The sequence below is a fragment of the Pseudochaenichthys georgianus genome, chromosome 6 (assembly GCF_902827115.2).
Source record: "Pseudochaenichthys georgianus chromosome 6, fPseGeo1.2, whole genome shotgun sequence".
Lineage (NCBI taxonomy): Eukaryota > Metazoa > Chordata > Actinopteri > Perciformes > Channichthyidae > Pseudochaenichthys > Pseudochaenichthys georgianus.
In genome coordinates this window covers 35,377,813-35,400,463 of record NC_047508.1, presented here as the reverse complement: position 1 = coordinate 35,400,463, position 22,651 = coordinate 35,377,813, and the positions used below count along the sequence as shown (strand labels likewise).

General features: G+C 40.0%; 1 long non-coding RNA gene across 1 annotated transcript in view; it reads left to right on the top strand.

Annotated features, from left to right (window-relative positions):
* Positions 1-5,402, top strand: part of LOC139434062 (uncharacterized) — a 100,506-nt gene extending 95,104 nt beyond the window's left edge. Inside the window, exon 4 of the long non-coding RNA XR_011643472.1 lies at positions 4,935-5,402. This is a non-coding gene — a long non-coding RNA (uncharacterized lncRNA). The remainder of the gene's footprint in view (positions 1-4,934) is intronic.
* Positions 5,403-22,651: the final 17,249 nt, after the last annotated feature.

Genomic DNA, 22,651 nt, shown 5'->3' with positions numbered 1-22,651 from the left:
CTGCAGGCTGATAACAGACAGTTGGGATCGCGGCGAAATTCTCTCTGCAGACCCATTCTCACAGCGTTTATCAACCTTTTCCTTACTCAATATCAAGCCACACTTATTGTTTTTACTTCGGCTGTGACTTTGTGTGTGCTCAGGGTGAGTTTGGCTGTGTTTCGCTGTGTATCGCTAAACAAGGAAATCACACCTCCACGGAGCTCAGCGCGATTCACAACGTCCCGACTGGTCCCGACCAATCGGAGCACACTGGGCTCACAGGGAGGGAGGGGGGGGCAAGAGCTGCAATGAGCCGTTTAGTGGAGAGAGTGAATGCACATACTTTACAGAGATGCTGTATGCGAAACCAATGTGAGTTTGGAAAATTGCACAGTATAAATCTATTCTAGTAGACCTCAACAATGGAATTATGATCAGTGGAAATGGCCATGACATGGGACCTTTAACATCCAAACTGGAGAACTATACTAACCTATAACTTATAGATCATTCAGAACTGTGTTGCTGTTAAGGTAGAAAGTTGATTTGTTTTATCTGTAAAATGAATACTTTCAGAAGAACTCCAAAATATTTAAGTATATTGTAGTATATCCTTCAAAACTACAGTTAATATCGGGGTTTTAAAAAGGATTTAAAAAATACCCTAAAGCAACATAATGTAGGGTTTGATATTTTGTGAATTTAGGACCCCTACAACTTGTTTAAAAACGTTGGAAACATTAAGCAAACACAACTTTTGAAGATCTAGCTAGCCAGCTTCTTTCACTAACCCACTCAGTGTCCCAGAGTCGTGCCCCCACTCCCATTTTCTTAGAAACGTTCACCTCACAGTGGTCCAAAGCTCCAGTGCTAGCGATACAGCTTTGAGTCCTGGCAGTACGGTTAGCTGTGCTAGCAGCTATCTACACTGTAGCTAACGGAAGCTACTATTAGCAGCAGTAAGCAGTTTACATTACTTCAGCAACAAATCGTTTATCAACCGGGAAACTCTGACAAATTACCAGGAGTCTAAGCAGTGCATTTTCTCTATGAAATATGATCTTCATTCTTCACCTTAATCAAAGTATTGCAAGGCTTACATTGTTCTCCCAGGAAATGGTACGACCCTTTAACAAAGTGCAAGAAGAGGCATCCAGGCATGTAGTGGGTCTGACAGTCTGCACACCTCCCTATAACAAGTCAGTGTACCATTACAATGGTATGGGGTCCGTTATTTTGGGGTAACGTAGACATAATGCTGATGGATTTTAGGTAATCAGTTCAATGACAGTTGTTAGACATCAACAACATGAAGTACAATTTCCATCCCAAGGTAAAATAGTGATACAAGATGATAAACATTAAAAACAAATAGTTGTATCAGTCTTGGGGTTTTGTTTTATCTATTTAATCATTTGAAATGCAGGCACAGATGGAAATACCTAAAGTGTTCTCCTGAGGTTGCAATCCAAAAAGGAAAGTGCCAATTTGGTTCCTCAATAGTGAAGGTGATCACACAACACAACACACTTGGGTGATCGTCTTGGCTGCCCTACAGGGAGGCGGTGAATGGGCGTTGATGTGCTCTAAATTTAACAGTTAGCAATCTGTCTCTGGAGGAGGCCATTTATCGCACCCAATGACTTTAACATGGTTGTCGCAGCATGGCTTGTGTTTGAATGATATCCAGACTGTGAGGAAGCCACTTTCTCCATTTCCTCACAGTCTATCTATAATCAAGGGTGTTGTTGCTATTCGGAGGAGGCGTTCAAACAGAATCTGATGGCCCAATCGACACAACAGCCAATCTCCTGTTTCTGCTTCTCTTTGACGTCGGAAATGAAAGCTGAAGGTCTGCACACGGCTCTGTTTTCTTATCAGCAAACCATGAGAACTTGGCTTTCTCTGCGCCCACGCTTACTGTATATTGACATTTAAAGAAGTCCTTCACTCAGATACATACGTATGATACCAAACAATTCATCTCCTTCTGGGTAAATTGCTTTTTCCCAATCTGATTTGAAGGTTGACTGACTTCCTTTTAAGCTCTTCGCTTCAAGCCCTGTTTACATAGAAGATAGACGGATTCAGGCTAAATGCTGTTGAGACGGAAGTTGTTTCACCTGCATGCTAATCCTGAGTTTGACATTAAAATTGACATTTCAATTCGATCTGTATTTGCTACAATTGCTGTTGTCAAACAACTAACATATCATGCATACAAATGCAGTAGTAATGGCTTCACAATAAATCTCATTATACAGTTGATTAAATACTGACACATTTAGCAGATGGTAACAGTACAGAGGATGTGTTCTGCAGCATGGCATAGCTTTCCGATATTCAAGGAAGTTGTGGTTTCTTCTGGTTGTAATTTATATAGTGATGGTAATAAAGCATACACGCAAAATTCAAATGTTTTATTCCATTTATTATTTTTGTAGAACTCTTATTTTTGCAGAAAATTCCAACATATGATTTATTTTGAATGTGTAAAACAATAATAAAAAAATGTAACACGAGAATTATTTTACAATACAAAATTAAGCAGTATCAAATTGATATACAAAATATGACTGACTCTAAGTTATGTATAAACAGATGATCTACTTAATTACACATCCGAAAAGGGGTGGGGGGAAGTTTATTTAATCCCACCCCTTCTCCCAAAAACTAAATTCTTAACATATTTTTTCTTTTTTCTTAAAGAAATATATTTTTTATTGAACAAACAAACAAAACAAAAACATAAAACAACAAATAAACAAACAAATAAGCAGATAAATAAACGAAGAGTAAACATACGGTTTACTCTTCATGTTTGTTTAACGGCTAGCATGGTCTAAATGAATTTTGGTAAATAAAGGCAGTATTTTCTTAAATGTTTGATAGATAACATTTTTATTCTATCATATTTTATGCATGTAATTACATCTCGATACCGGCACATTCTGACTCCTTAAGGGAGTGGGGGTTAAAAAGCAGTAGCTGATGAGGTTAGGAAGAGTACAACATTAATCACTTCTCAACAAATCTGAGGCTAAAACCTTATCGCATTTCCTAATGTCACAACCCCTTTTCTTTGACATTTCGTTTGCTGCTTTTTTTTCAGCGCATGCTTTTTATTCTGTCCTTCACTGAGGATAAAGGAGTGGCAATGAAAAGAAAAACTCAAGGCAAGGTTGAAATAAGGACAAGGTTGTACGCTACGCACCCAACTTTGTCACCTTAATACAACGACACGCTTGTTGAAAAGGAATCTAAAAATCCTAGTTTGCTCACTCTCTAAAAGAAAGGACACGGGGTTTTATTAGGTATTAGAATTGAGTTTATCCCTGGCATCGTTCCTGTCTGTTTAACGTGTTGATTTTAAAGTCGCCACATTTTTGGATGCTAATTTGTAATTGATCTAGACTCAGGCACGACTCAGACTGCCTCTCTCAGTAAATGGGATTCTCCTGAGAAGGTTATTCAGTGTTTAATTAAAGGCTGTGCAATCATTGTATGATTACTTTTTAAACTCAATAACAGAATGAGCTGATAGACACAACAATCAGTGAGAGAAGCTTTGCTCTTGTCACTTCATTTACGAGTATCAGTTTGTTTCCAAGATGGATAACTACGTCTTTAAGTAGATTTAAACATGTTACTTGTGTGTTGGATTCTGTTCATGTTTCGACACGAAAACTGGCATTTTGTCGTTGCTATTGTTTTGTGGGTTCTATTATGTTTTGTTGTGTTGTCCCCAATGTTTTTTGTATTATCTCACCTGAAAATAAAAGAAAGAAATATTGAACAAAATAAAAGAACCTGGTATTGTGTGGTACTGAAGACTCATTTTAGAGCAGATTCCCAGAAGATACATCATCTGTGACATACAGTACAAACAGAAGTGTGGCCAGATGGTGTTGTTGCTTCACAGTTTGAATCTCTTACTGTTCAACTGGTTTAGTTTGATCCATAGGCATCACTAGCAGTGTTACGTAAGATTTCAGATGGTTTGCTATGCTCCACACCAGGGTTGTCAAACTCAAATACACAGTGGGCCAACATTTTAAAATCGGTACTACAGTAGTCGAGGGCCGGACTGGTTCAATGTTTATGGCAAAACGTATTGAAATGAACTTATTGCACATATTAAACCTGGAACTAACAAAGCTTAAATGATTGCCTATAAAAACAACATTACACATTAAATAATCAATTGCATTCATTCCTTATGGCTCTATCTGCAGCTTTTCCGGAGTCATTTCTGTCACGGTCTGTCTGTGTTGTGTTTTGTCTGTCTCTGGTTTCCTGTTTTATTTTGAAAAGTGTTCACCCCCTGTCTTGTCTGTTGATTCCTGTCTCTGTGTTTGCCCTCGTGTGTCTAATTTCCTGATTGTGTTCACCTTGTGCCCCTGTGTTTTCTCCTCCCTCCTCACCTGTGTCTTGTTTGTGTGATTAGTCTTGTGTGCATTTAAGTTCTGGTTTGTCTGTCTGTCTTTGTTGGTTTGTTGTTTGTCTCTACTGTGTTCGCTGGGAAGAGTTCTGCTGTTGTATTTAGCCTTGAAATCTGCGTTTGGGCCCTGCCTGCTTCACTCTACCCTGACAATTTCTTATGATTATATTTTTCCACAGGCCAACAACAGCTTCAAGAAAACTATTTCCCTTAAAGAAAAAACCAAACATGCCCTGTTGTCGCAAGAAAAATACCAGCGAGCCATGAGTTTGACATGTGTGCTCCACACCTTCTAGTATGCATTAAAGTCTCTACTAAAGGTAGAATAATTTCACACTTCCTAAACATTGTTTCAGAACAATAGTTTTCGATATAGATCTTTTATAGTTTTACTAGATTTAGACTAGACTAGATTTTTATAAAGACCATTTTCAAGTTTGGTTCCTAATGTTTGTCATTTTCTCTGGTTTCCTTCTTGCCTCCATGATAATGTCTTGCCCTCTGTGTTTAGTAGGTGGAATGAGAGCCTGTCCGACAGCTGATTTGTCATGGATGTTGACCATGTACCGACGCTCCATCACTCTCAGGTGGTCTGTGTGGGTGCTGCTAACCTCCCGTACCTGAGAGCAGACCCACATCAGTCTGCTCCTCGGAAAATAATAACCACTCTCACCGGAACAGGTTGAAGGTTAGGACAGAAATCCAATAATAAACGATGCTTCGTCCTTTTTCCTGCATGCTGGTTCCCGCATTGACATTCCTCATATGTCCAAAGATCCACTTTCTGATAGTCCTGACTTAGTGGTGTTGACACTAAAGAGCTTTGTACAAGAAATGTCAAAACCAGCTGTTTTCATTGACTGACTTTTGGCTCCCACGGTTCACTTGTTAACACCGACAACGATTATTTCTTTAACAAAAGATCACAACACGCTGAGTCAGTAAGAGGAGTTAAATGGCAAAACTGTTGGAGACTTTCATGTGTGTTTGGTGTTTTATTTTAACTGATTGTATGCAAGTAAAATAAACTCAGAAAAGACTGACATTTGAAATTAGCTCAAGACAAATTCTCCATGAAACACGCTGCAAGCGGGATGTCTTGCAGATTGCATCACTCTGACCAATGAAATATGTGACACCAGCATGTGTTCTTTGAACTGAACATATACACTAGTGTCGACGGAGATTAAATCTGATGCAATGTATTTTGGGTAAGTATGAGATAAAGATCAAATACAGTCATGGTTCGGTTTAGTTTTGCTCTTTCTAAAGCCTCCACTTTCTTTCGGTCTCTTTCAGAGTTATCTCAACTGAACCAAATCATTAACAAATAACCTGCCTCATGCAATGTGAAACCATAACTTATCTTCTATAGTGGGCATTTTCTGGCGTCCAGGAGTAAATTATTTTAAGACAAACATTTAACTAGTGATGTGACGTTCGCGAACGATCCGATTCTTTTGAACGGCTCTTTGGTACGAACGAAGGGAACCGAGTCCTACTTGGTGAGAGCCGTTCTTTTTATCGTTGGTTCTCTGCCTGCCTTAAATCCACTCGCCTTTACGGAAACTTGCTTTCCTGAATGCATATTAGCCGTAGATGGTGGCATAACGCATGCTGCTTGAGTAGTAGTTTGGCTGGCTGAGAGATGTAGCAAGTTATATATTTTTCTGTGAGTAAAAGTAGATTTCTGGCAATACAGTCAATCATTATCCTGGTGATTATTTCACAGATAATCCTATTAACCCCAGCCCCTAAAAATTGGCTCTTTTGAACGGCACTCGGAAAGGAACGGAGCCTTAAGATCCGGCTCCCTTCAAAGAGCCGTAATTCCCATCACTAAACAGTGCATCGAAACAGCCTGGATGAAGATTTATAGTTGTATGTGAAGGGGTTAGGCCGTTAGGGCATGGTTTGTAGCCACAACATAACTGAAGCTTAGTCAGAAATGAAATTACTCGTCAGGCTACACACAGACTATAGTATTCTACCAATAGCATTTGGAGCCTATAAGGACTGTGATTGGTCAGTTTTTTGTGGTGTTTTCTCCAACAAGCGTCCAATGCCGGTGTTCATTTGTTGACAATAAAGAAACCTGCAGTTAACTTCTTCATTTCAGTAGCGCACATCTAGCAGAGCTGCAACTGTCAACCTGACTCATGTGAGACGTGTTCTTTATCAAAGTAAATAACAGCACGTGAAAATGGAAATATCACAATAGTTAGCAGTCAGCCACGACACAAGGTGAACCTTCCCATTATCGCTCTACATCACAGAGTGAATGAAAGTGTGTAAACATTGTAGGAAACGTATTTATAAAACCTGAGATGGCTTGGTGATGTATGATACGATACATCCAATAGGTTTGTAGGCCTATAATACTGCAAAGTGCCTTGCAGAAAAAAGTGTCTATGTTGAAAACGTTTAGATTATAGAAACAGAAGACACACGACATCACAGTTTATGATCAAATGTGAAAGATAAACAACATTGAAGAAGGAAAATATAATAAAGCCTATTCTCAAAATTGAAAATAATTCTATATAAGATGATAAAGGCCTGAAAAAGTGACAAAAAGTGCTCTCCTTTTTTCCATTTGATGCCTGAACAAATACTCTGGCGGCTTTAAGACCTGCGGTACTCTGAGGGGTCCATTTAGCCGCCGACAGAGGAGCATATATGATTATCTCCTTTTAAATTTGATTTGCACGGAAGGAGATGAATTGCTCTTCCGACGGCTTCCGTTACCACAACATCAATGGGAATTTGCCTTGCTATATTAAACATTATGCTTCAGCATAAATTATGCATACCATATAAATGTTAAAGTGGTTTAAGTGCCAGGATTAACACAAATTAAATTAAACAGGGAAATGCTGCATGTAGGGGAAACACTTGTCTTCTTAAACTCAGACTTAAAAACCGACAACCACCTGCTGCCTTCATCAATATGTAATCATATAGAGCAGGGGTGTCAAAACGTATTGAAATGAACTTATTGCACATATTAAACCTGGAACTAACAAAGCTTAAATGATGGCCTACATTAAACATTAAATAATCAGTTGCATTCATTTCTCATGGCTCTATCTGCAGCTTTTCCAGTCATTTTTTATGATTACATTTTCCCACAGGCCAACAACAGCTTCAAAAAAACTATTTCCCTCAAAGAGAAAACCAAACTGTTGTCTCGAGAAGAAAAGTGCAGAAGGAAACATCCATTAAACTCAGTGTGCTGCTCTGTGACGCTAGTTCAAGCAGATACTTGGCATCTCATCTTGGGTGCAAGTTCATCAATGTTTGGGGTCAGTCTCTGAGCTGAGGAAACCCTCAGGATGGAGTGAAGGTGTGTGTGCAATATACCGGCGGGCCAGATCTAATAGTAATTAGAAATTATCCTGCGGGCCGAAATGTAATCCACCACGGGCCGGATTTAGCCCCCGGGCCTTGAGTTTGACACATGTGATGTAGTTTATAGTTTGAGCCTCCTGCTGCATTTTCCTCTCTGATCAAAAGAAAACTAATTTCACGGGCACACCTGGATGCTGGAATAAAGCTATTACATTTAAAACAAGAAATAGTGAACATGTTTTGGATGTTGCTTAATCAGAATCCACCTTGTGTTTCAATGGCATTCAATGCGCCTTCATTTAGACTTATTTTAGATATGATTTACTTGACAACAACAAAGATATGCAATTACCCGCGACAACTACAAAGTATCATTTAGAAAATGACCAAAATATTTGTAAATCACTGATAAAAGTAACCTGAATTTTTAATAATCATACAATAAGGGATATTATATTATTACAGTTCCATCTAAATAAGGATGCGATAAAAGCTACGAAAGGTCTCAACATAAAATACAAGAACCTCGAACTGTACTAGGACGATTTAACACAAAGACTTCTTCCACTTGAACTTATTTTGAGTCTGAAGGTTGTGTTGTGTCTCTTAAGGCCCTGACACACCAAGCAGTCACCAGAGGACTAGCCGACGCTGAAGTCGGCTGTTGCCTGGCCGTGTTCTCCTGCGTTTTGGCCATGTGTCGCACGGGAACACACCGCACCGACTTCAGTGCATGAGTGGCAATAACTCTCCTTACCAGCAGGCGGCGGTAGTGTGTATTCGTCATTCAAAAGAGGCAACAACCGGAAGACAGAGAAGAAGAAGAGTATCTTTTCTCCGTAATATCATACAGAGCTGGCCTCTCCTGGATCAAGGTGATGAGCAGGTCTTCGTTTGCATCATTCCAGATCGCCATGATGAGATGAAAATGAATAGCAGTCTGTGTGTGCCTTCTTAAATCGTTTGTTTACGTCCCTCACTTCCGCTTCGCTTCTCATGCACTGATTTGCTAGCTGAACAGCCAATCAGAGTGATTATTTGGTCCGACTGCCAGACCCGATGCATGGCCGATTCAACATGTTGAATCGGCCATGCATCGGGTCTGGCAGTCCAAATAAGGCGTGTCACGGTCGACGGTGCGGGACACACCAACCTGACTACGGCGCCGCGAATGCCCGACAGCCTCTGACGGCCTCTGACTCCCAAAATCGGGTTGGTGTGTCAGGGCCTTTAAGCCCATCACAGAAAAAGATAAAACACAAAGGTCCAATGACAAACCCTGCTTATGATGTCTGGGCCCTTTCTCTTGTGAAAGAAAACAAGCGCATCCTTGGCCCAGCCATCAACAGTCTGCTAAGACTCACCCCGCAGTGTAAAACACTCTCTGCAGGAATAGCAATGTACGGTTTGGCAAGGACATCAAGTCTCTGAAACACTTTTTCATCCTTTACCACCAATGCACTTCATTTTCATTGGAAATAATAGCTTAAAAATAGTTTATAATCTGTCTATAATATTGAGCCTCTATAGCATCTGCACCATTAACACCATTAACACCACCTGCTAAACCTGCTTAAAGAGACAGCGTTAACATTGGTATGATGTTGTTTTTACTTCACAAAAGTGCATTGTGCATGTATAAAAAAACATTCAGTTGCTTGCTTGATTTGCAGTGGTTTAGGAAGTTCATCACAAATGTGGCTCAATTTAGAAGTTGCGCAGGGGAGGAAACTGACACTTCAATTTGTTCAACACTCCAAAAAAGAAACTAAAAACGTACGGTGTTGGATTATTTTAAGCAACACCAGAACTCATTTTTAGCTGGCTATAACAAGTGGTGTGAGCAGAACGAATGAGACGCAGCATGGAGGGCATAACCCAGCAGAGTCAGGCGCTTTAATAAACTCCCACGTGATGTCCCAAGCTCAGAATCCTGTACCTTGTTAAAATGTCCCAGCTGAGCCCGAGAAGAGTTATGTCTCACTTCATTCCTCGCAATCACTCAGTTATTGAAGTGCCTCTCTGCAGCGCTGTGACACGATAACAGGACAAACGCTTCAAATAACCCTCACATTCTTAGTACCATTCATAACTCAAAGGGTGACCATTTTATAGAAGTTACTTGAGAAGTGTTTAACAAAGGTATGATTATAATTTTCTTTGACAAAGTGCACTGGTTCAAACTGTCAGAAGATGACAACTAGGGCTGGAAGATATTAAAACAATTACATATTGCAATAATTTGACCACCTCGATATTGATGTTGTGACAATATTGCAGGGTTGATCATTGATGCTTTGGAGATTTGGATCAATAATCATCAATCATCATGAATAAGCTGGTTAGGGCAAATAATAGAAACACATGATCCGCCTGGTACATTCAGAAAACTACATCCATGTCCTAGTCATTAAAACCAGAACAAATATGTATAATACTACGATATCCCAAATTAAGGAGGATATCAATTTTTACATTTAAAAAAATCTAAGTAATACTAAAATATTTCCAAGTCCTTATTACACCTTCCTTTGATTTCCCTGACTCAAATGACATACATCTTCCCAATAGAACATTTTAATTAATTAATAATACAACACTAACCCAAATAAATGTTCCATATTTTTGGACTATTCCACACTTTAGAGCAAATAATAACCTAATATTGACCAGACACTGTCAAGCAAGCAGAGACCCTAACCCTATACTTAAAGGTGGGGTAGGTAAGTTTGAGAAACCGGCTCGGGTTACACTTTTTGTTATATTCCATTCAGCCGGCCCGGCTAAAATAACTGGATGGCCTACCTGCCTGTCAGCCTTCCATCTGTGCACAAACTTATCTCGTGCCCTCATTGGTCATGTGTGCATTCGTGTGTGTTGGAGGAGGGGCTCTGTAAGGAAGTGGCAGATTTGTTCCGGCTGTGTACTTTCAAATTCTAGCCACTCGAGCTGGTTTCTCCAAAATGACCTACCCAACCTTTAACTATAAAACAATCACCATACAATCTCATTCTTTGTCTTCATTAGCTGATGTGCCCATAGACAGATAAACCCGGACCTGCTCTGTCGTTACAACAGGATATGAATAGGATAATAGGAGAGACGTTTTCTAAGGGATTAAAGCTCTGGTGTGAAATCTCAGTGCCTCCACGGCATGCTGCTCTTAAAGTCTGTGTCCTTTAAGAAGGTCAAAATACCCTGAAGGGCCGGGACCGAGGGAACCAGAGCTTTGTCTACCCATCAGAGGCTTTACTTCATCCCGTGGTGAAGGTGGTGGCACAAAAGGACTCTGGGATTGCTGGCTCTCTGTAGTATTACATGTACTGTTTGTCAGACTCATCCACAATATATCACTTTAAATCTCACCAAGCAGTGTGTAGGATTACAAGGAATTGCACCATTTAGCGAGGGTGGAAGGTTTCAACCTTCGGTCACGTTGTAATTTCTAACCAAATCAAAGTTGTTTGTGGAGTTTTCTCATGATTAAAGTAGACATATAGGCACACTTTCTAATACTACACACTATCCAAGCTTGGCCTGAGAGCAGGCAATAATCTTGTCAAAGAAATCCAATTAAAAGCACCTGGATCCTGAGGAAACAGGGGAGACCGGGGCCTTTTAAAAAAGCTATTTCTGAAAGCCCCTGGCTGCTGGGGGCTATCAGGGCTCTGCTGCTAATAGTTTGAGAGAGCTGGAGTTTCCTTTTTTAACAACCAATGCACCGACACGTCTATAAACAAGCAGGAAGGCTCACTTGTATCTCAAACTATGAACTGATCTTTTCCGTATCTTTTAATACAATATCTGCTGAAACTGAGTAGTCTAATGAGCTTCTGGGTCCAACAAATGAAAACGCTAAATCAAATATAAATTGATATGATATGGTTATAAGTTAACCTGTTGAACACAACTCTTGAAATGTATGTGAAGTTACCTTACTGAAAACATACTGAAACATTATGATTAGATTAGGATCTGCTAAATGTAATCACTACTCATACTTATATTCTGACTGTCCCTTAATGTAACACACAGAGGGGCTTTATAACAACATATGAGCTCTGTTCCGGGTTTCCTCGCAGTTATACTGTTTGAATATCCATCAGCCTGCTGAGCTCATTTCAAGGATTCGCCCAGTTTTACAAATGATGATAAAGAAAACCCCGTCAGGATTGGACCTTGAGGAGGGTCTGAATGTTCATGTTCATAATTGAATAAACGTTCAGTGTACTTTCACTTGTCTGATTCTTGTATTGAAATCACACCACATGGTTTTATTAACACGACCACTAAGGAGTTCGTGAAGCGGAGAAAATCTAAATTGCCCACAGAAATAAAACATCATAGGAAAATATGAGTGCCTCTGTACCTTACATTTTAGTAAAGGACGCCACCTTTTAGATTGGGACACATGCAGTGCAGGGTTAGGGATGATTTCTCCACAATAAGGTCCCATGGAGGTCCACCGGAAAGGGAGGGACTTCGCCACTCTATAGAGTGGCGAACTCTATAGAGTGGTGAAGTCATGCCCATCTACTTCCGGTCCATGGGACCTTATTTCGGAAAAATAATGTATTGAAGTCAATGGAGAGAGAAAACTTATCTTTCGATCCCGTTTAAATTGTGCCATGAATTACACATATGATGTTTGTCAATCTTAAAAAATAATTTCCATGTCAAAAAAGTCACAGTTTGTCGTAAAACTGTTGAAATATAACACTATGAAAAATACGCAACTAAAGACTACAAATCCCAGAGTAAGTGATGTCACAATTGTTTTCCTCCACTAAGAGATAGCTAAGATCAGCTAAGATAAGATAACTTTAACAAGATGCCTGTGTGCTTAGTACCAGGTTGTTATCATACCAGCAATGGGTCTTGCTCGTTCTTTCGCTTCCCGTCTGATGAAAGGACCAGGAGTGGCTGGATCAAGTTAGCTATCTAGCTAGTAGCTAGCACGTTAGTTAGCATTACAGCCTTGTCATTTGTATTGGCCTTAATATGAAGTAACATTAAGTAACCCAACATGTTAAACAGTAAGAGTAGTAGTCATATTTCGTGAAACCTTTGAAGAGTACTGTCACCGGTGTGATCATTCTATAATACACAATTTAAGCCCGGGGGAGAAATGCTAACGCTAGCATCGGCGATCGCCGATCTTTTCTACTTCATGCTATCTGCACAAATGGTTGACATTAAACATGAAAAAGACCAGGCAGTTCAGAGAGAATCAAAGGAAGGCAGGCAGGCAGCTTTGCATGACATTCTTCTGGACGTGTTTCATTGTGGTGATAGTGAGGGTAGTCAATCGTTTTGTTGACAAGACAGTAGTGACGGCCATCTTGGTGACGTGTGTTGTTCTGCGAGACCAGACACAAACAAATGTGTTACTTCACACACAGTTTTACGTTTTTTGACTTGCAAAATTATCTTTTAAATTGACAAACATCATATGTAATTCGTGGCACAATTCAAACGGGATCGAAAGATAATCTTTCTCTCTCCATTGACTTCAATACATAATTTTTTCGAAATAAAGTCCCATGGAGGTCCACCAGAAGGGGAGGGACTTTGCCACTCTATACCATACAGACCATCAAGTATTGCTAATTCTAACGGCGTTTCAAGGTGTCAAGGCAGAGTATTAGGTTATTTATAATGTGTAAACCTTTGGCTGTTTCATCTGAACATAACTGTCAAACATATTACAACAATATTCTGAGCAGGTTACGGCTCTGTTATTCCTAAACATGATGGACTCAGGGGCGGACTGGGACAAAAAAACAGCCCTGGCTGGGACTAAAAAACATAAATTGTCAACGGAGTGGGGGGTGCTAGTGAACTGTCAACGGGGGGGAAGCCTCGCTGGCGCAACTTCAGTGAGGCCATAATAAAGTAAGGGCGGTGCCGGCGGTCAGCGAACCGAGTCGGCCCTCAACGTACCGGCCGTTTTGTGGTTCTCCAGATTCTACAGATGGCCAGTCCGCCCCTCACTCTCCTTTGACCCCACCTCACAATCAATAAAAGGGAGACCAAAGTAGAGAAATAACGAGTGGAGGAGACCAATCACCTCGGCCTGAAGGCTTTTGAAAGTAATTGAAGCTGAAATACAATCACGATGCAGCACTGTGTCAGGGTGTCGCAGGAGGAAGCTAATTGGGGGCAACCCCTCGTGCACTACGCAGTGATTTAGAGGGAAAAGGGCATTAGAGGATTGGAACAAGTTTAATTGGGTGTGTTGAATAACTTGATAACTTTTTAGGTTTCCTGTTCATTCATGTGATCTCTACATTTCTGGTTATCTACCAAGAATAATGGGCCAGCTCCTCTGATCAGCTCAGAGGAAAGAGGAAGAGTACTCACATGAAGGTGGTACAACAAGGATGTCCATAATAATTGGCTGCAAATCAAAGCACCTCTTTTAGATTTGCACCTGCTTTCTTTCTTTTTTATAGAATAGGCTGTGATGTCTCACTCTTTGAAGACGAGCCTGGTTTTCCACATGGAGTAACTGGTTTTGTGACAAACATCAAAACAAAAGACCTGCCGCAAACCAGACTGCAAATGAGCTGAACGAAAGATCCACAGAAAATTATTACAACCCGTTTTTGTTTTTACTCTGATCTTAAAACATTTTCTTTAATTGTGTTCAGGCCAAGCCACCAGGAAGTGCGCCTGACTCTGAGGAAAATATTCGTTGTGGCCAAACGTAGGTACTACACTTCCGTATCAGTCGATGGGCCCGGAAATACTTTTTCCCATTGACTAACATTGGGAAAGAGACGTCTGTAAATCGTTGGATAATTTTTTTTAACTAAATAAACTACCCAGTATGAACGTTTGTATAGCCCTTATTAAAAACATTCGATCCTCAAGTTGTAAAATGTGCTAATAACGTTATTCTGAGAATTATTTTCCTCTGCATTATGAACGCGGATCTAACCCACGGGACCGCGCCGCCCGGCACATTCATGTGACGTGTTCAGTACTACATGAGATTCACCTTTACCCATGGATGCACAATAAAAACGGATTATATGATTATAAGAATACTTTCGTGACGTTTCGCTCTCTCAAAAGTTGGGCCATTTTGTCTTCATGCGCCAATGAGCAACTCTCATAGAAATGAACTAGGCCCCGCCTCCCACGCTGTATCCAGTTCTTATTATACATCCATGGTTCAGGCTAATTACTGTTTTCATATACACAGAACAAACTGAAACATTGACTTTAATTAAATGTATAATGTCAACAAATTTCACATTTTTTTATTAGGTTAGTTGAAAGTAATAATATTAAGTTGAACCTAATATTTCTTTATTTAAACTTAATATGATTGTTTTCACCTAACCTAATGCAGTTATGGGAAATGTGTTGACATAATACATTTAATCAAAGTCAACATTGCAGTTTTTTCAGTGTATACTAGTTGAGTAAAAGCCTAAAAGGAGGGTATTTTATACCATAACAATGTACAAAGGTAGGGTTAATATTTCCAAAAGCTTTGTCAGCTCTACTTGTGACATTTTATTGTCAGCCATGATTTGTGTTTTGGTATATTAAGGGTCATTCCAGAATTGGAGGACATTTCATGTCCCCCATATAAAAATCTAATAATCCATGCCCTAAATGCTAAAACATGCACTTGTTGTGTTAAACCAACACATCCTCACTCCCAGGTCGGCCTATGTTGACGTTATGTCAAGTCCCCTGTGTCGGCTTTTTCCAACGCAGGGAGGGGGGCCTTAGCGTCCATTTTCAACGCAAGGGGGGGGGCCTTAGCGTCCATTTTCAGCTTTCCGGGATGTCCATATGCTTCTATGGACGCTCATGGAAGCACGGCATTCGTTTGTGTCGGCTGCCCTTAAAGGCAATGTGAGCGTCCATTCTCATTGGATAACGGAGAATTGTACACCCGGAAGTAAGTATTCCCCTTACTGTCGATTGATTTTACAGTGATATCTGCACTACTCATCGACTAAAAAACACCAGATTATCCTTGTTAATTACACAACATTGATTGGTTTAAATTGTGTGCAATGCTTTTGTATTTTCCCCCTTCGATTCGGAGAAACAAATGTTTTTTCGGAGTAAAGGATGGCAGAAGACACTACACTACCCAGAATCCCCAGCTATCGTTTGGACTACACCATGTGCTCTGTTTGACGTCATGTGATCTTCAAATTTCTCCCTGCAGAACAAAAAAACATGGCCGAACTTCGTTTTATTCTCGGTGGAAAATGCCTATTTTAAAGTTAGTTTGGCCATTAAAATCCGTTTTGATGTCACTTGATGTGAGAAATATGAGTTGTTATTTCAGATTATGTGTGCAGTGGATGTACATGATCTTTATTTTGCTATTTATTACGAAGATTACTTCAGGAAATCGCGACGTTTTCATTGTTACCAAGGTGGTTGCTAGGGACGCTGCTATCGATATTATTTCTGTTATGTTGTGTAACTGTTTAATGATGTTATCTTTATTGCTCCCCCCTTCCCCGTCAATGTATAGTATTGGTCCACAGCGCAAACGTATTAGTTTAACAAAATCCGCATCTAAAGATAGCCTACGTTATTTTCCCCTGTGCAATTCCAGTCTCACATCTCACAGCACATCGTCATTAACAAATACCGGAAACAGACCGAAACAAATTAAAAGAAATAAAATAATACTTTATTCCGAGTGTGCTGGCTTTTCTCTTTGAAAGTCATCACATACCGGCATTGTAATACACGGTTCGGCTGCATTAAATATTACATATCTGCCGTAGTTCTGTATTTATAGAGCCCTGATGAGAAGACTTCTAGACAAACATGAGGAACTGAAAACGTGACGTGGATCATAAATATATCAGCCATTAAACAACATCTTACATTTCTTTTCACACAATACGTCTCCTTGCAGTATCAACACTAATTCGGCTGACTTTTATATTTGATCCAATTGGTAGATAGGCTGTATTTACACCATAAAGGTGCACAGCTGATATAAAGGGACACCTGGTGGTTAAAGCATGTTATTGAATTTAATTATTTGTATTATTAGATATTAATACGATCCCTATAAAGTATATTCATTACTCGTTATTCTCTACTAATAGTTAATTAAAGACTGTATATAATGACTATTTTGCACATCCCTTTCAAGATTTCAAGATGTTCTAAGGTTTATTGACATATCATGTAGGCCTACACAACTAGTTATGCACCGAATGAAAAACTTGGGTCGCAGGTTCCTCAATAGTGAATTACAAGACATCTATCAATATTTGTGCATACCTCCAGCAATGTTAACTATGTTGAAGCACTTATTTTAACTGATATTATACATAATGTATTATACTCTTATAAGATGTATGTAGATATTTCATCTCCGGCCTTGTCAGGTATTGAACAATCAATAAATAAAGAACACAGAATTGTTGAATATAAAACACAGAATTTGTGTGATTTTACTAAATGATTTACAAATAAACACCACTGCATATTTAACTGTTACACATGCTGATGTAACGCAAATGTTCCAACTTGGGATCAATAAAGTATATCTTAGCGGAAACCACATGATCTGAGCGGAAGGAGGAACCTATTGCGGTGAGCACGTTGCAACTTCCGGTTGTTGTTGTCATCTCCGGGTATCCCGTGTGCCTGTTCTGTTGCTGATAGCTTATTAACTTAAACTTAATCGATCGTTTTAAAACTCTTGATCACGGCAACTGCCTGACGTTGTAATCACACGTTACTACAGCTTAAGCACTCACAACTCTCCTTCTCTTAGCGACTGTAACTCCACAGTTGCCTACACTCTTTTCGGGTTTGCTAACGGTAGCTACTTTAGCTTGATAGCTAGCCATGGCTCTTTCCCCACCTTCTGGTGCTATTTCCTGCTCTTCCTGTCTCATGTTTGGTTACTTCCCGGCCTCCCTTACTGGTAAGGATACATGTGTTAAATGTAGTATAGTTGTTAGGTTGGAGGCGGGAATCATAGCCATAGAAGCCCGGCTCCGCATCTTAGAAAGTAACTCAGCTAAAGTAAAGCCCATGTTAGCATGTGCGGACCGGCAAAATGTAGCTCCTCTTAGCCGTCCCCCGGCAACTCCCGAGCAGCAGGGAGGCTGGGTGACTGTTCAGAAGGGGCATAACGCGAAACCCGCAGGTCCCCACCAACCCGTTCACGTATCTAACAGATATTCCCCACTCAGCGAGACACCCGCTGAGAAGCCAACTCTGGTTATTGGTAGCTCTATTATGAGACACGTGAATTTAGAGACCGAAGCCTCCACAGTCACATGCATTCCGGGGGCCAGAGCGGGCGACGTTGAGGCGCATCTTAAACTGCTGGCTAAAGATAAACGTAAATACAGTAGGATTGTTATTCACGTCGGTGGTAATGATGTTCGTTTACGCCAATCAGAATGCACAAAACTTAATGTGGAGTCGGTGTGTAGTTATGCTAAAACAATGTCGGACACCGTAATCTTCTCTGGTCCCCTCCCCAATCTGATCAATGATGACATGTATAGCCGCATGTCATCATTTCAGCGCTGGTTGTCTTGGTGGTGCCCAGCAAACAATGTGGGCTTCGTAAATAATTGGACAGCCTTCTGGGGAAAACCTGGTCTGATTAAGAGAGACGGCATTCACCCTACTTTGAAAGGTGCAGATCTCATTTCGGCAAACATTTCAGGGCTTTGTGGACGTAATCCATGACAAACTGGAGTTGAGACCAGGAGGCAGAGTCGCAGTCTTACACGCTTCTCTGCGCTCTCTCCTAGGCAGTCATCCATAGGAATCCCGAACCCAATAAAATACCCAATATTAGCGGTGTGTGTGTCTGCCCAAGGACAATTTAAGGTAAAACCTAATAGAGGTGTCATACATAATAACCTAATAAAAGTAAATGTAACAACTACTACAGTGCAACAAAACAGGAAGATTAAATGTGGTCTCTTAAACATAAGATCTCTAGCATCTAAAGCAATATTGGTAAATGATTTAATATCAGATTATAATATTGATATATGCTGTCTCACTGAAACTTGGTTGAGACATGAAGAATATGTCAGCATAAATGAGGCCACTCCACCCAGCCATGTCAACACTCATATTGCTCGAGGCACGGGCCGAGGAGGTGGAGTTGCAGCAATCTTTGACTCAAGTTTACTTATCAATACTAAACCAAAATGTAATTATACCTCTTTTGAAAGCCTCGTTTTTAGTCTTACGCATCCGACCTGGAAAACTTTGCAGCCAATCTTATTTGTTACAGTGTATCGTGCACCAGGTCCTTATTCAGAATTCTTATCAGAATTCTCTGAGTTTTTATCAACTTTGGTTCTTAAAACAGACAAAGTAATTATCGTAGGTGACTTTAATATTCATGTTGACGATGATAAAAATAGCCTTACTGTTGCATTTAACTCTATATTAGATTCTGTTGGTTTCTGTCAGAGTGTAAATAAACCAACCCACTGTTATAATCACACTCTCGACCTTGTTCTGACTTATGGTATTGAAATTGAGCAACTATTAGTCGAACCGCATAATCCTGCTTTATCCGACCATTTCTTAGTAACTTTTGAAGTACTGTTACTAGACTACAAAGCATTAGTCAAAAGCTCTTGCAGCAGAAACCTATCTGTTAGTGCTATAGCCACATTTAAGGAAGAGATTCAACCAATACTTAACTCGATAGCATGTCTGCATGTAGGGGAGGAAACTTATACAAAATGTACACCACCCCAAATTGATCATGTTGTTGATAGTGCTATAGATGCGCTGCGAATAAAATTAGACTCTGTTGCTCCTTTGAAAAAGAAGAAAATAAAACAACATAGATTAGCTCCATGGCATAATGCCGAAACCCGCAAAATAAAGCAAAAGTCTAGACAACTTGAAAGGATATGGCGTTCCACTAAACTTGAAGAATCTCGTTTAATTTGGCATATTACTCTCAATGAATATAAGAAAGCACTGCGTAAAGCGAGAGCAGCCTACTACTCTTCATTAATAGATGAGAATAAGAATAATGCAAGATTTCTTTTCAGCACTGTAGCCAGGCTGACAGAGAGCCACAGCTCGATTGAGCCTTCTATTCCCATAGCACTCAGTAGTAATGATTTTATGTGCTTTTTTAACGATAAAATTGTTACTCTTAGAAACAAAATTAATGACCTCTTGCCTTTGACCAGTATAGTGTTATCAACAGCTCCCGGAATCGTAAGTTCTAATATTACACTAGATAGTAAACTAGAATGCTTTTCAGCCATTAACCTTGAACAATTACATTCAATGATTCTCTCTTCTAAACCATCCACGTGCATGTTAGACCCAATTCCAACTAAGCTGTTGAAGGAAGTTTTTCCATTAATTAGCACTTCTTTATTAAATATTATGAATATGTCTTTATTATCAGGCTATGTTCCACAATCATTCAAAGTAGCAGTGATACAACCGCTTCTTAAAAAGCACAACCTCGATCCAGAGGTTTTAGCCAACTATAGACCTATTTCTAATCTTCCGTTCCTCTCAAAAATTCTTGAGAAAGCGGTCGCAAAACAGTTGTGTGATTACTTAAAAAACAATGATTTATTTGAAGATTTTCAGTCTGGCTTTAGAACACATCATAGCACAGAGACAGCTCTGGTTAAAGTCACAAATGATATTCTAATAGCCTCAGACAAGGGACTTGTCTCTATTCTTGTTTTGCTCGATCTTAGTGCTGCATTTGATACTATCGACCATGATATCCTATTGCAAAGACTAGAGCACTTAGTTGGCATACAGGGAACTGCTTTAGGCTGGTTTAGGTCCTATCTATCTGAACGCTCTCAGTTTGTACGTGTTAACGATGAATCTTCCACGCAAACCAAAGTTAGCCATGGAGTGCCACAGGGCTCAGTGCTCGGACCTATTTTGTTCACATTATATATGCTTCCGTTAGGCAATATTATAAGGAATCATTCTGTAAACTTTCATTGTTATGCGGATGATACTCAACTATATTTATCAATCAAGCCTGATGAAATTAATCATCTAAATAAAATTCAAGACTGCCTTAAGGACTTAAAAACGTGGATGACCTTAAACTTTTTGATGTTAAACACGACCAAAACTGAAGTTATTGTACTTGGCCCGAAGAATCTACGAAACAAATTATCTAAAGACATACTAACTATGGATGGCATTAATTTGGCCTCCAGTGAGACTGTAAGGAATCTTGGTGTTATATTTGATCAGGATTTATCCTTTAACGCCCACATAAAATCAATTTCAAGGACCGCCTACTTCCATCTACGTAACATTGCAAAAATCAGGCATATCTTGCCTCAAAACGATGCAGAGAAACTAGTCCATGCATTTGTTACTTCTAGGCTGGATTATTGTAACTCTCTATTATCAGGGAGTACTAAGAAGTCAATCAAGTCGCTTCAGCTGATTCAAAATGCTGCGGCTCGTGTACTAACCAGAGTTAGGAAAAGGGACCACATTACTCCTATTCTGGCTGCCTTACACTGGCTCCCTATAGAACACAGGATAGAATTTAAAATTCTTCTTCTCGCCTACAAAGCCCTTAATGGGCAGGCGCCATCTTACCTTAAAGAACTCATTATACCCTACTGTCCTACTAGGGCATTGCGTTCCAAGAATGCAGGGTTGTTGGTTGTTCCTAGAATCTTTAAAAGTACAATGGGAGCCAGAGCCTTTTCTTATCAAGCTCCACATTTGTGGAATCAGCTTCCAGTTTGTGTTCGGGCGGCAGACACCCTATCCGTTTTTAAGAGTGCGCTTAAGACCTTCCTTTTTGATAAAGCTTATAGTTAGGGCTGATTAGATTCAGCCCCTAGTTTTGCTGATATAGGCTTAGTTTGTCGGGGGACATCTTACTTCTTCCTTCTCTCTGTCTATACCCGTGTACACTCATGTTCCGATTAACCCAGCTTCCCCAAATGTCTTTCTTTTTGGTGTCTATATACGCTGGGATCCGGAGTCATGGATGATCCTGCGGTCCTGTGTCCTGGATCGCGAGCGCTGGATCTTGAGTCGTGGCTGTGGTCCTGGATCATAGGTCCTGGATGGATATCCTCGTGGATTCATCTTCCTATTATACACACATGCATTTCCAAACATTTGGACTACCTATGTTGCAAATGTATTATCTTTTCAATTTACACACGGCATCTATTGCACGTCTGTCCGTCCTGGGAGAGGGATCCCTCCTCTGTTGCTCTCCCTGAGGTTTCTCCCATTTTTCCCTTTAAACTGGGTTTTCTTTGGAAGTTTTTCCTTGTGCGATGTGAGGGTCTAAGGACAGAGGGTGTCGTATTGTCATACTGATATTCTGTACACACTGTGAAGACCACTGAGACAAATGTAACATTTGTGATATTGGGCTATATAAATAAACATTGATTGATTGATTGATTGATTGATTGATCTTATCTTAAGCTGATCGATGGCTACTGCCATATTTGCAAAATGTGCCTCTGAAACTTGACAAGTGCATGTTTCAGGCTTATCAATTAATGTAATGTAATGTTATCAATTAACAGGAGGGGTCACAGACATAAGACCAGCTGTTAAATAAAGCTCTTCTGACCTTAGCTGGCATGTGGGTATATATATTAATGCTGCCCATTATGGGCACAAGCAATTTTCACCCATTTATTAATTATATGTTTTAAATGTGAGTGTTTCCTATCGCCTAAACCTCCAGGGATGTACACAGTTTAATACTGGCAACTTCTTATTATGGGAAATACGAAAACGTCTTTTAAAACTACAACTCCCAGTAGAGACGTGCCATAGATAGAGAACATGTTGCAAAACAGAATAGCCAGCATGCGTAGTTCTGGGGACGGGGTGGGGGAGGGGGGG